Source organism: Megalobrama amblycephala, linkage group LG24 (genome assembly GCF_018812025.1).
Source record: "Megalobrama amblycephala isolate DHTTF-2021 linkage group LG24, ASM1881202v1, whole genome shotgun sequence".
Lineage (NCBI taxonomy): Eukaryota > Metazoa > Chordata > Actinopteri > Cypriniformes > Xenocyprididae > Megalobrama > Megalobrama amblycephala.
The window spans coordinates 18,106,699-18,119,551 of NC_063067.1; the positions used below are offsets into that span (position 1 = coordinate 18,106,699).

At 36.0% G+C, this 12,853-nt stretch overlaps 1 long non-coding RNA gene across 1 annotated transcript; it reads left to right on the forward strand.

Moving 5' to 3' along the window:
* The first annotated feature begins 3,064 nt into the window (after positions 1-3,064).
* On the forward strand, positions 3,065-4,137 carry LOC125260365. The gene is made up of 2 exons (XR_007183027.1): positions 3,065-3,859; positions 3,958-4,137. It is a non-coding gene; the product is annotated as an uncharacterized LOC125260365 (long non-coding RNA).
* Positions 4,138-12,853: the final 8,716 nt, after the last annotated feature.

The following is a 12,853-nucleotide window of genomic DNA, read 5'->3' on the forward strand; positions in this document are numbered from 1 at the left end:
ACTTTTGGCATAAAAGAAAAATTGATAATTTTGACCCATACAATGTATTGTTGGCTATTGCTACAAACCCCTGCAACTTATGACAGGTTTTGTGGTCCAGGATCACATATGTACAAGTACTGTGTACAAAGTGCAATACAAATCTTTACTACTACTTACTTGAATGCTTCTCCACAGACTATAAACACGACAGAATAAAATAGACAATATTGCTATATAGAAAATATGCATATATGCAGAGATAACAATAATATATATATATATTTCTGTCATGACAACTCTCATGTGTTTGGCATGGTAATGGATGTGACAATGTTGATATGTTTGGTCTTGGTGGAATAGATCTGCTACACTGCTGCTTTTATTGCTGCTGCTGCAGAGGAAGTATGGGACTTGCTTCTGCCAATACATACACGACACACTGCTGTGAACAAGTAAGACATGCTGCTGTTGTACAATATAGCATACATGATAGCAGATCTATACAGGTGGAGCTGGGGAAGGTGGAGGGTTTCTGGAAGCGTTCTGCACTGCTAAGGCAAATGCTACCCAAGTATTTGAAGGTTGAGCACGCAAGCTCATTGGCTACTGATGCAGCAGGAACCAATCAGCCGTGCCCTATTTATAACTATGTGAGAGTTAAAGGACCTATTAGCCTGTGCCATCTAGAGTTTCATAACAGAACTTTCTATAGATAGATAGATAGAATTTATTTATTTTTTACTTTGACAGCCCTACCTAAATTTATAGTCAAAAAAATTGGGCTGAAACATTTGGAACACAGCTCATTTATATGTCTGATTTCAACTCATTTTTGATAAACAATCGGGCTTTCTAATATCAGACGAAACATATACTTTTAAGACAGTGGGCGGTAAATCTTTAAACTTCTGAATGCTCAAAACAAGACAGAGGGTTTGATTTCAGTTGATTCTGAGCATGTATTGCATTGATTAGAGATAAATGAGTGGCATTGAAGCATTACCTCAGAGTCTTAGAGCCGTGCGGATCCATAATTCACTACGCATGTGTGTGTACTTGTGCATTGGTATTCACATTTACGCTCACTTTAGAGCTTGAGAGGGAGGGGATGTAGATGCTACAGGTGCAGAAAACCACAGGAAGAACCTGAAATTAGAAGGGTCAGGGATGAAGACAAGAGAATGAGCCTGTGACAGTGGACAGTGTCATTGTGCAGCATCAAAATTAACACCCTAAAATCAACATCAAATCAAAATTGACCCTGTTTACTTTCCTACTACATATGGTTGTATTCATAATAATCATGATCTTATCATTGTAGAATGATATTCTAATGAAAAAATGTTTTCCATAGTAATTTTTCTTCACAAATTTCACTAAAATCAAATAACTCACTGAAGTTCCTTTTCTATTCGTCTGACATTATCTAATTTTTTCATTAAATATCCTGTTTCACTCAGAAATACATCACATTATAAAAGAAAATGGGTTGCGAATGTGGTTTCATGTTGATTTTAAGTTTTTAGAGAAAGCTCTCTCTCATTTTAGCATAAAAATCGGATGCTGTACCTCTTATATCAATAAACGTTTCTTAGTTCTAAAGAAATTCTTTCAAGCAAAATTCTAATACTGTGCATTTTTTTTTTTTTTGCCGAATCACAGGTTATTTCCTCCTCCCCTTACACACACACTCTCTATCAGCCATCTCATTGGAATTCTACACACCCTTTGTCTGTCTTATTAGGAACGTCTCTTTGGTGCAATTAGTTGCACCCGTTTCTCTTCCTCTTTTGCACCCCAAAGCAGTGGAGTCACTCACTCAGTTAAGGAACCTTTAGCTTCCATCACTTCTCACAAAGCAGCATCTCTCACTCCCTTTCCGTTACTGCTTTTATCAACAGGCTGTTTCCTCCGCTAACCGTAACAAGAGTGAAGGCAGATTAAAGGAGAGAGAGAGAGAGAGAGAAAGGGGGGTTTAGGCGGAGACGCTCGACTGGTTGGCTGACAAACAGAGGGTCCCTCTAGAGTGCAGGCAGAGGAAGAAAGAGAGTAAAAAGAAGAGGAGAGTTTGATGTGGGTAGCCGAGCTCAATCTCCTCCTCATCCCAACCCCCCCCTCATTTCAGCAGAAAATCTATGCTCGCTCTCTTAGTATTCCAGCCGTCCTCCTTTGAAACCTCTATAGGCTCGGTCAGACAACTGGGCTGCTGTTGAGGCCTGGGCCAAACGGGGGAGCAGCGGGGTGGTGGGCTTTTTGGAGGGGAGAGGGGAAGGGAGGGGAGTGTTTGCTCGAGGCTGTCAGAAGTGACAGGAGGCCAAGCGACTTAAAACCTCACCAGGGACTTCAGCTGGACAAGCCCTGTCTCCTCTCCTATTTCTCGCTCCTTTTTCCTTCTGTATCATCGTTTTCTCTCACTTTTACCTGTGAATCAGCATCTTGTCCCAGGCTATTATACTCTGTGATCGTCTTGCAATCACTGATCATGTACTTAGCTGTTCATTTAATTTCCTCAAATTTCTTTTGTGCATCTTAAGGCTGGAGTACTCTAGATAACGTTTGCCCAGATTTTTGCCCGCTTTACAGTCTGGAGAAATCGACGCTAGTTGCTGAAAGTTGGACCCTGCAGATTCTAGGCAGTCTGGGTTGTGTATGATGAGCACTTTTTTGCTTTTTATAGCTTCTAGAGTTGTCAAAAGTACCAACTTCAGTACCGCGTCTGTACTGAAATTTTAAAAATGTGATGCTTTGAGTGCTGTTGAGCAGATTTGTAAACACCTCTGAATAGCCATTGTGTTCACGCACTCATCAGATATGTCTATGATTGGCTACTATGATCAACGCTTCAAAAACATTGTAAATAGTCATCAATGACGCTATTCACTGAGCACATACAAGGATACACATGGGTGCGTTTGAAAGCAGGCATCTATCGCGGGCCGGTCCCCTGATAGACGCCTGCTTTCAAAACGCTTTAAAGTTCACACACTTCCATGTCACAGTGTTAGCCAATCACAGCCAATCACAGACATATCCAATGAGTGCGTGAACACAATGGCCAATCAGAGGAGTTTACAAATCCACTCAACAGCACTCAAAGCTTCACATTTTTAAAATTTCACTATCGATTGGTACCGAAGTCGGTACTTTTGACAACTCTAATAGCTTCATAGAGTTTAGGGATCTATCCAGTTGGAGGAAAACAATCTTTTGGTATTTTGAGCCGATTTTTTGTTACGTGTCTCCTAGCAACGAGGCGCCGGATTCTGCGTGAGTCTGTTGTGTAGACGAATTCTGTCATTTTTTACTTGATTTATGACAATTAAGTAGTGCCACAGTAAATGTGATTGAAAATGTAATTTTGCAGTCCGAAAAAGGTGGTGTACGGTGAAATAATCGCAAGAAAACATATCTTAATTTCTGTTTCTGCATTGAAAGTCTGTTAGTGTTTCCTCAGTCCTTTGATACACCTGTATGAGCAGTCACTTTTTAAGGCAGCATCTTAACCTTAAGAGGAACTTCATAAGCGATTTAAAACATTCTTGCAGGCAGCAGTCCATGAGAAACACAAATAATGTTCCTCACGTGAGCATGGGAAATTCGACTAATTCCAGTAGGTATTATTGTTTTGATGTTTGCGTGCTGCTTAGCAAAGCCCATTAATGTGCATAAAAATGCTATTTAAAAATGACCTATTTAATATACCTGTTTATTAGAAATTTAATTATTTTTCATGCAATACCAACAAATTTCTCAGCTAACCTAGATGTTTTTTTCCCAATTAGCTTGTTGCACTGCATTATGGGATTTTTTTCCATGAAGAAAATGTGAGTTTCAATCAACTGTGAGTGCCCTGTGAAGTGGACTTCAGCCAACTTAAGTGAGAATCCAGCCTGTACATGTTCAGTTTGAAGGGCACTGCAAATGACATAGGTGACTGTGTTTAACTCTAATTTTATGCCCGTCTCATTCACTCAGATGTACGTCATTGCTTACATTGCACGAGTGGCCACTAATGGCGGAACACTTGCAAAAGGTTTAAATGGAACGCACTAAACCACTGATCACTTGGAAATCTGTTAAGCGAGTTGCTGTTGTGACGTCAAAATTATGTTGCATTGTGTATATGAGAAGTGTATTAAAGATTATTATTTGTTTGTTTGTCATTGTTTACAATTCTTTCCCTGGTTTGCCATATATGCCCCAATTTTATTTGCTCAGTCCTTGCTCTTCAACTAGCTGCTTATTGATTTGCACATGGCCTCTGTTAATTAACCAATCACTGAAGCCATGTGCTGTTGAGTCCTGATTTATAAATGCCTGTATTGATGCACAACAGACTTTACAGACATAATGTGTGTGTGTGTGTGTGTGTGTGTGTGTGTGTGTGTGTGTGTGTGTGTGTAGTTTAATTAATATATTATGTTATGTTATATTTGAATAATTAGGGCTTTCTAATATAACAGGTTATATTAATTAAATTAATATATTTCATATAAATAAAGTTTTATACATGCATGTAAAGTATGGTAATTTGTATTATATTTATATACGTAAGTATATTATTTCATCATACATCAAACTCCTCTATGCGTCAGAGATCTTTATGCACGATCCAAGTTTCTTCTGCATTTGATGTTGCAGGGTAGGGAGCAGTGAACAGCAAACACCGTGAGATTTTGCTAAAAGAAGTCCTGTCAGTCCCAATTTGGTAAGCATAACCCGTACCTGGAAAGTTTTAGAAATTATAAACATAATCAGTCTGAAAAAGACGTTCTTATGTAATCACAGGAAAACAGTAAACACGTCTTTCTACCGAACATTCAGAGACTCAACCAAATGACTGGAATGGAATATTGACGGAGTATTTATTTTGGGGTGAACTAATTCTGTTTTAGTAAATCATATGTTGATTCAGTACCCGCTCTGACTAATTTTCATTAAGTGAAATAGGGCTATTCGTCAGATTCAAAACGCGTTGTTTACGAGTGAACGCACTGAATACATTACTGAATTATACCGAATTAACACCGACTCACTCGAAGGGTTAGTTCACCCAAAAACAAAAATTCTGTCATTAATTACTCACCCTCATGTCGTTCCACACCTGTAAGATCAATTCATGCACAGAAAGCTACTAAAGACATATTTAAAACAGTTAATGTGACTACAGTGGTTCAATCTTAATGTTATGAAGCGACGAGAATAGTGATGGGCGAATTCAAAACACTGCTTCATAAAGCTTCGAAGCTTTATGAATCTTTTGTTTCGAATCAGTGGTTCGGAGCGCCCCCAAGTGGTGAACCATTGACATTTCGAAACACTTATGAAGTAAAGAAGCCTCGTCTACTGAAATCACGTGACTTTGGCAGTTTGTTACATGCTCTGAACCACTGATTCGAAGCAAAAGATTCGTAAAGCTTCGAAGCTTCATGAAGCAGTGTTTTGAAATTGCCCATCACTAGATATTGTTGAATACGTAGTTTTTTTTTTGTTGTTTTTTTTTATAAAAAATATTCTCATTGCTTCATAACATTAAGGTAGAACCACTGTAGTCACATGAACTGTTTTAAATATGTCTTTAGAAGCTTTGTGGGCATTTGAAAGTGTTAATTATCTTGCTGTCAATGGAGGCATCGGATTTTATCAAAAATATTTTCATTTGTGTTCCAAAGATAACGTGTAAGGACATGAGGGTGAGAAATAAATGACAGAATTTCATTTTTGGGTGAACTAACCCTTTAAGTATAGGCTATCATTGCTGAATAAATGTTTATGATGCCACAGTGATTCAGATGTTTAAATGAACCCATGTCTGGTTTGGTGTTGATTAAAGGGTACTTATTCCTTACTGATGGTGCTGTGGTGGTGTATAAAGTACAAAAAGTTTGGAAAAATGCTGTCTTAGTAGTCAGTATGTTTGGAACACTGAAAATGCTGTCTAGATCGGCAGCTCACAAGGTAACAGAGCAAGTGTTTTTATCTTCCACACTGGTGCAAAACACAGTTTTTACCCATTTTAACAACCCACAATGCACTGATTCCAGGCATACGGTCCCACACCTCATCCCCAAACTCCCGGCCACCCCCAAATTCCCTCTTCTCTCTGTCACCTTGAGCCTTGCCGTCATGCTTCTGTGATCGCTCTAAAGGTCAGCGCATGTAGCCACTGTCATTACCTGTCACTCTCACTCCCTCCCTCGTTCTCTCGCTCCTCAACCAACTCTCTGTCATGCATTTCATTCCTAAGCTCTGGAAGACAGATCAAAGTGCCATCCTTAGTTGGGCTTTGAAGGTTACAAGCGGATAGGGGTGATCTCACAGCAGAGTCGAATGAGAGACAGGGAAACACTGAATGAAACAGGAGGTGGCTAAATGTTCTGGTGTAAGTGACAGTCATTCTGTGGCTCTGAATTAACGTGGATATCCATCAGTGTGTCACTTAGCATTAGGCTCCTATTTGCATCCAGGACACCTATTTTAGGGTGAGCTGACAGGTTAGTGACAGTAGGAGAACCAGCTGGAGTTAACCAGTGGGGGAGATGTACCTGTCCTTTTAAATCTCTATAACAAGCATTAGTAATGCTAGAAATGATGTGGTCCTTAGTTGGGAACTTAATTGTGATCAGCTGTAATTAACTGATCTGGGCCCATATGTATAAAGGCCCTAAGTAAAATTTTAGTCTTAAGTGTGTCAAAATTCTAAGAATGACGTAATTTTACTCTTATTCTTGGACTTAAGAATAAGTGTGATTCATAAAGGTTTCAAGTGTCAAGACTAGGTCTCAGCTCCTAAATTATTTAAAAGAGTTGGAGAGGTGTCTTAACCTAGTTAAGAGTAACAAGATGGCAGCAGAGATGAGGAGATACACGCTTTCCAATGATGATATGCTGTATTGGAGTATGATGACATGGAGTTGATAAAATGATATAAACTTGGTTGTCAATTCTTTTTGTAACTGACCTAATAAGAAATGTAACAACTTTAAATACATTTAGTAATATTTAATAAATAAATAATTAATATGTTTAATGCATTTTGATACATTTAAAGGTGCTGTATGCGATTTCTCAAATTCATTGTCGAACACTGTTGATATTTGAAACAAACCCAAACAAACACACCCCTTTCTTAATTGCTCCACCTCCAAAACTCACACTCCAATCCTAACCTCCCTGCTCTGAGTCGGTCTGGAACCCCGGTCCAATCACTACTGTCACATGAGGCGAATGCACTGTCAATATTGTAAACACCTTATTCTCTCTAGCGGGCGTCAGTGTGCAGTAGTTTACCTGCAAAACTCTCACTATCTGGCCACTGTTACACACGTAATGAGAGTGGATGTCTGTTTATCACAGCTGATGCAAAACAAAATGCTTCTCGAAAATAAAGCGCAGATGATGAACGAACGACAAGGAAGCACAAAAAATGAACATACAATACACAAGAGTAAATACAAACAAGAGTTTCTTGTTAATCGCAAACAATTTTGTTAAAAGTGCTACAGAGGATGTTTTCGACGACTGAGAAACCAAAGACTGTTAGTGAATTTTTTAAATAAGCGCATACGTAAGAACAACCCCTCTCCTTCACAGCTCATTTCGAGGGAACGCCTCCCAAAACTCGTGCACGAGTGTTTACCACCGGCATTCGCTGTGTCGTGTTAGTGGATTCATTATGTCGGACTCACCGCAGGTAACTCATAATCTGCAGTTGTTACTCCTGACAAAAACATTGCATGCGGCGCCTGTGGAAAGTTACTGGAGCGCGCACGTCTCTCACAAGGAAAGTCATGGCAGTGATTGACAAGCCAGAGGGCCAATCGTTTACGCGATGATCGCGTAAACGATTGGCTGATGTTTTTAAGGCCCTACCTCGTGCACAGATGATGTATATTAATATTATTCCTTTCAGTGCACCTAATAAATAGTCTTTTATCAGTTAGTAAAGACAGTTTCAAGTAATATTGCAAAAATGTATAAAACAAAACATCCTCTGTAGCACCTTTAAACCATCAAAATATTAGGAAAATATTTTTATTTTTATATTATTTAAATGTTTTAAAATATGACATATAATAAAATATGACTACAACATAATCAGTTTTTTTTTATATTTAATTGGTCATCTCTTGTTTTTGCATGTGTTCATAATTTCTTTGTATGACAGCCTGGCCAAAAATAATTTGAAATAATTTGAAATTTAATTTCATTATCACACATGAAACAATTGACTCCAAGCACAGCTACACGATATGCTTACATCTTTTAACACATTTTTAAAAATATTTGAATTAAGGTTGAAGATGTCAATTTTCATATGGCTGGACATCACATTTGGCCACTACTCTATGGCAGTTCATTGACTTCCCAACCGACCTTCAAACCATGCGGCAAAAGAAAGCCACTTTTATGTTGACTGTGGGCTTCCCTGGAGTTGTTGGAGCCATTGATGAACTCATGACACATCATTGCACTAACTGTAAATGAGGAGACATATATCAATAGAAAAAGATTCAACACCATCAATACTAATTTGTACGGAAGAGGATTAGGGCCAAGCAATAATAAAAAAATAAAACCATCTCGAGATTAAAGTTGTTAAATTTCGAGAAAAAACTCATTAAATTTCGAGAAAAAAGTCAAGATAAAATTTCGAGAAAAAACTCATTAAATTGCGAGAAAAAAGCCGAGATAAAATGTTGAGAATAAACTCGTTAAATTATGAGAAAAAAAATGTGTTAAATTTCGAGAAAAAATTTGAGATAAAATGTTGAGAATAAACTCGTTAAATTACGAGAAAAACTCAATAAATTTCGAGAAAAAAGTCGAGATAAAATGTTGAGAATAAACTCGTTAAATTACGAGAAAAAAGTCGAGATAAAATGTTGAGAATAAAGTCATTAAATCGTTAATTACGAATTTGTTCTCATAATTTAATGACTTTTTTCTCGTTATTTAATGACTTTATTCTCATAATTTAATGACTTTATTCTCAACATTTTATCTCGACTTTTTTTCTCGAAATGTAACATTTTTCTCATAATTTAACGAATTTGTTCTCGTAATTTAACGACTTTTTTCTCGTAATTTAATGACTTTATTCTCAACATTTTATCTTGACTTTTTTCTTGAAATTTAACGATTATTTCTCGTAATTTAACGGGTTTACTCTCAACATTTTATCTCGACTTTTTTCTCTGAATTTAACGAGTTTTTTCTCGAAATTTAACAACTTTAATCTCGAGATGGTTTTATTTTTTTATTATTGCTTGGCCCTAATCCTCTTCCGTAAATTTGTGATAATTTTGCACAATGCAAAGCTATTACTTTTAAATAAATTTAAATAGTAAAACATTTGTATTTTTCTTCTTATTGTTTTTTATAATAACATTAAATGATTGGTGTTGTGCTGCTGTGACTTCACCCTTCCAGACTCGCTATTGGCTGATTCAGAGCGGCCATTTTGTGTTGACATCATTGTAGTCCTTATTTCACAACACTTAAGTCAGCACTTAAGAATCTGTCTTATACTTTACTAAAAGTTGCTTTTAGCTTCTTTATAAAAGTCTCCTACTCTTAGAAAACTCCTTTTTTGACACTTAAGTCAAAACTTAAGACTATCCTTAAGAGCATTTCTAAGAAGTTTTATACATACGGGCCCAGGTCACATGAAGTTAATGTGAAGAGTGTGTGATGCTTCCAATGCCCTTAGAGAGATAGTTGACCCGAAAAATGAATATCTTTGTAATGTAATAATTTACTCATCCTATTTTAATCAAATTTTAAAGAATCTTCCCCTCCAGTGAGTTTTTAACTAATGAATCACTGAAACTGGATTACTGAATCAGTCAGATGAATCAGTGAATGAGTCATACTTTTGAGCTGGTTCTTTTATTGATCCAGTTCACAAATAGGACTTACTTATTTGTCAGTCGGAATGAATCCAACCAGAGTTCAGATTCTGATTCTCACTGGGGACCATTACAGTTATTAACAAAATAATATGTAAACATAGAAAAACTACAGTTAAGAAAATAGTTTCAAATTGCATTCAGATTTAGCTCACTCAGATGGATTGAGGTGTTTACAGAATGGCTTTTCCATTAGATTGAGCCGTCAATTAGATTACAAACTGCATGTAAACGTATAACTACTGATTTGAGCTGGTTTTAATGAACCATTTGATCCAGTTCACAAGTAGGACTGAAAGACTCATTCATGAATTGGAGTGGATAATATATGTCGCATACTATGTAGTGAACATGAACTGTTGTTGTATGGAAAAGACCTGCTCAGAGATTGAGCAAATAATTTGTTTTGGGTAAATTCTTTCTTTAACAATCTCTGTTTAAAAAAGATTGTCATAATCAAAACTGACAATACTTTGCTTAAAATAAAAGACACTTAATCCTATTTCCAGAGGTGATGGAAAGGCAGAACAGAAACTGCTAAAGCAAAGCAAACACAGGTGTGTCTTTTTATCAACTCGGAGGTAAGGACTAATCAATGGCAAACTTTAATCAGATGTGATCAATTATTCATGGCCTGAGGCCTAGCCATCCCATCTCTCAACCATTCTCATACTGACGGCACAGGATGAATAATTCAGACACCATTTACACAAAACCAAGCACCATCCTGATGCCAGATTACTGAATTAGAAATATTATGCAACAAAGAATGTTAATTAGACTGGAGCAATCCACCCTGCCTACATTGAGTTCAACAAATGTACTATATAATTGTATGTAATGTAATATATAATTCAACAAATGTTTCTGGGTCTGCTGTGCTTATCATTTTGCCATTAAAAATATTCAGTTTTAAGGATATATTATAGTCATATTCAAAAAAAAACACTTAACTGCACACTTAAATGTTTAAAATAATCTTTCCTACGATTAACAAACAGTACGTTTTTATATAATGATTATAGTTGAATTTCCTCACAAATTTTTCTGAAAAATAAGAGGTCACTACAGACAAGCAAATTCAAACAAATCAACAGACAAATACGCACAGATATTTATGGCATTGAAAGTGATCATGAATTAAAAGTGAATCGCAAGCTAGTGAATCACGTAACTTTGCCAGAGCAGAGAGAGCGAGAAGGGGGGTAGATGGATGAAGGGTGAGGGAGAAAGTGTAATTCTTGTTTGCCTCAATTTATCCTGAAATCCCTGACAGCAAGCAACCATAAGTCACCAAATAATCGCTCTCGGTAATTTAAAAAGATCACTCATGTCTCCTTCACCTTCCTTTGCCTTGTTCTCTTTATCTAGCTCAGATATCAGCGTAGAGAAGTCAAAATACAGTTCATTCATAAACCCAGAGCTTAGTCCATTTTGTTCCTTCTCACTTTACGTCTTTTTACTTTTGGTAGTCCATGCTTGTTTAAACATAAACGTAATCCAAATAAATCTATATAGTAAAGCATTGCAATATCGCTTTTCAGAGTAAAATTGTAGATGAGCAAACACACATCTTCAATTATATCTTCGAGACTGAACATCGAATAGATATCTGGGCAACAAATCAGCAAAGTGATGTGGTCAGATTTGTGGTGATGTTATATTCAAAAGGCCTTGCATGCATTTTGTGTGCTTATTTTAGTGGTGTAAAGAGTTGCAGAGTGACAGAAAAGCTGAAGAATTGAGGCTATCGGTTGAAAGGATTTCACAGCCTTAAACATGATGCTCATGCATTTACAGGGAAGAGTTCTAATGAGGGTGTGCAGTATTGATATCTCCATGGGAACATCCCAGGGCACAGCTAACAAACCACACTCCTGTGTTTTGTAACATTTCTTTGAATTTACAAATTAACTGCAGTGGAAAAATATGAATGTAGTGTGTATGATGCTTGAAAATGCAGAGGCAAATAAACAATTCCATTGTGTCTCATGGTGGAAGTAAATAATTAGCATTAATCTAAAAGAGATTATATTTATTGTAATTTAAATGTGTAACTTCTTTAAATGTATTTTTTTTAATGCATTTTAACTTTTAACTTGAGACAAAACATCTTGAATCTTAAACAGCAGCATTCAAGGTGTGACACTGCAAAACAGCTGTTCAAACAGCCCATAAATTCACCTCAGATTAGTAAAATAAATGAAAAAATACTTAGAAAAATAAACAAAGCATACTGACTTCTAAAGCCACTTTTGTAAACTCTATTCAATGCATTTGTCTGCTACAGTGATGCATGTTTTTATAGTTAACTAAATCTAAATCTTAAAACCTTTCTGTTTATTGAAATAAAATGAAATATAAATATTATAAGAATTTGTTTTTTAAAAAATTAGAAATGTTACATTGGAAACTAATAGGACTAAAATATATTTAAGCTGAAGGACTAAAATGACAAACTCAGACTGAAATAAAAATAAAGCTAAATAGAAATAAAAAACTTTAAAAAATCAACTTAAAAATGACTAAAATGTGAATTAAAATGAAAATGAACACTAAAAATATAAAATAAAAGCAAATTCAAAATATTAATTAATACTATAATAGTATATAAACAAAGCTAAAATAACTCTGCATTGATATTTGTGACCCTGGACCACAAAACCAGTCATAAGGGTCAATTTTTTTGAAATTGAGATTTATACATCATCTGAAAGCTGAATAAATAAGCTTTCCATTGATGAATGGATAGGACAATATTTGGCCGAGATACAACTATTTGAAAATCTGGAATTTGAGAGTGCAAAAAAATCAAAATATTGAGAAAATCACCTTTAAAGTTGTCCAAATGATATCCTTAGCAATGCATATCCACTCACAAAAATAAATTTTTGATATATTTACAGTACGAATTTTACAAAATATTTTCATGGAACATGATCTTTACTTAATATCCTAAT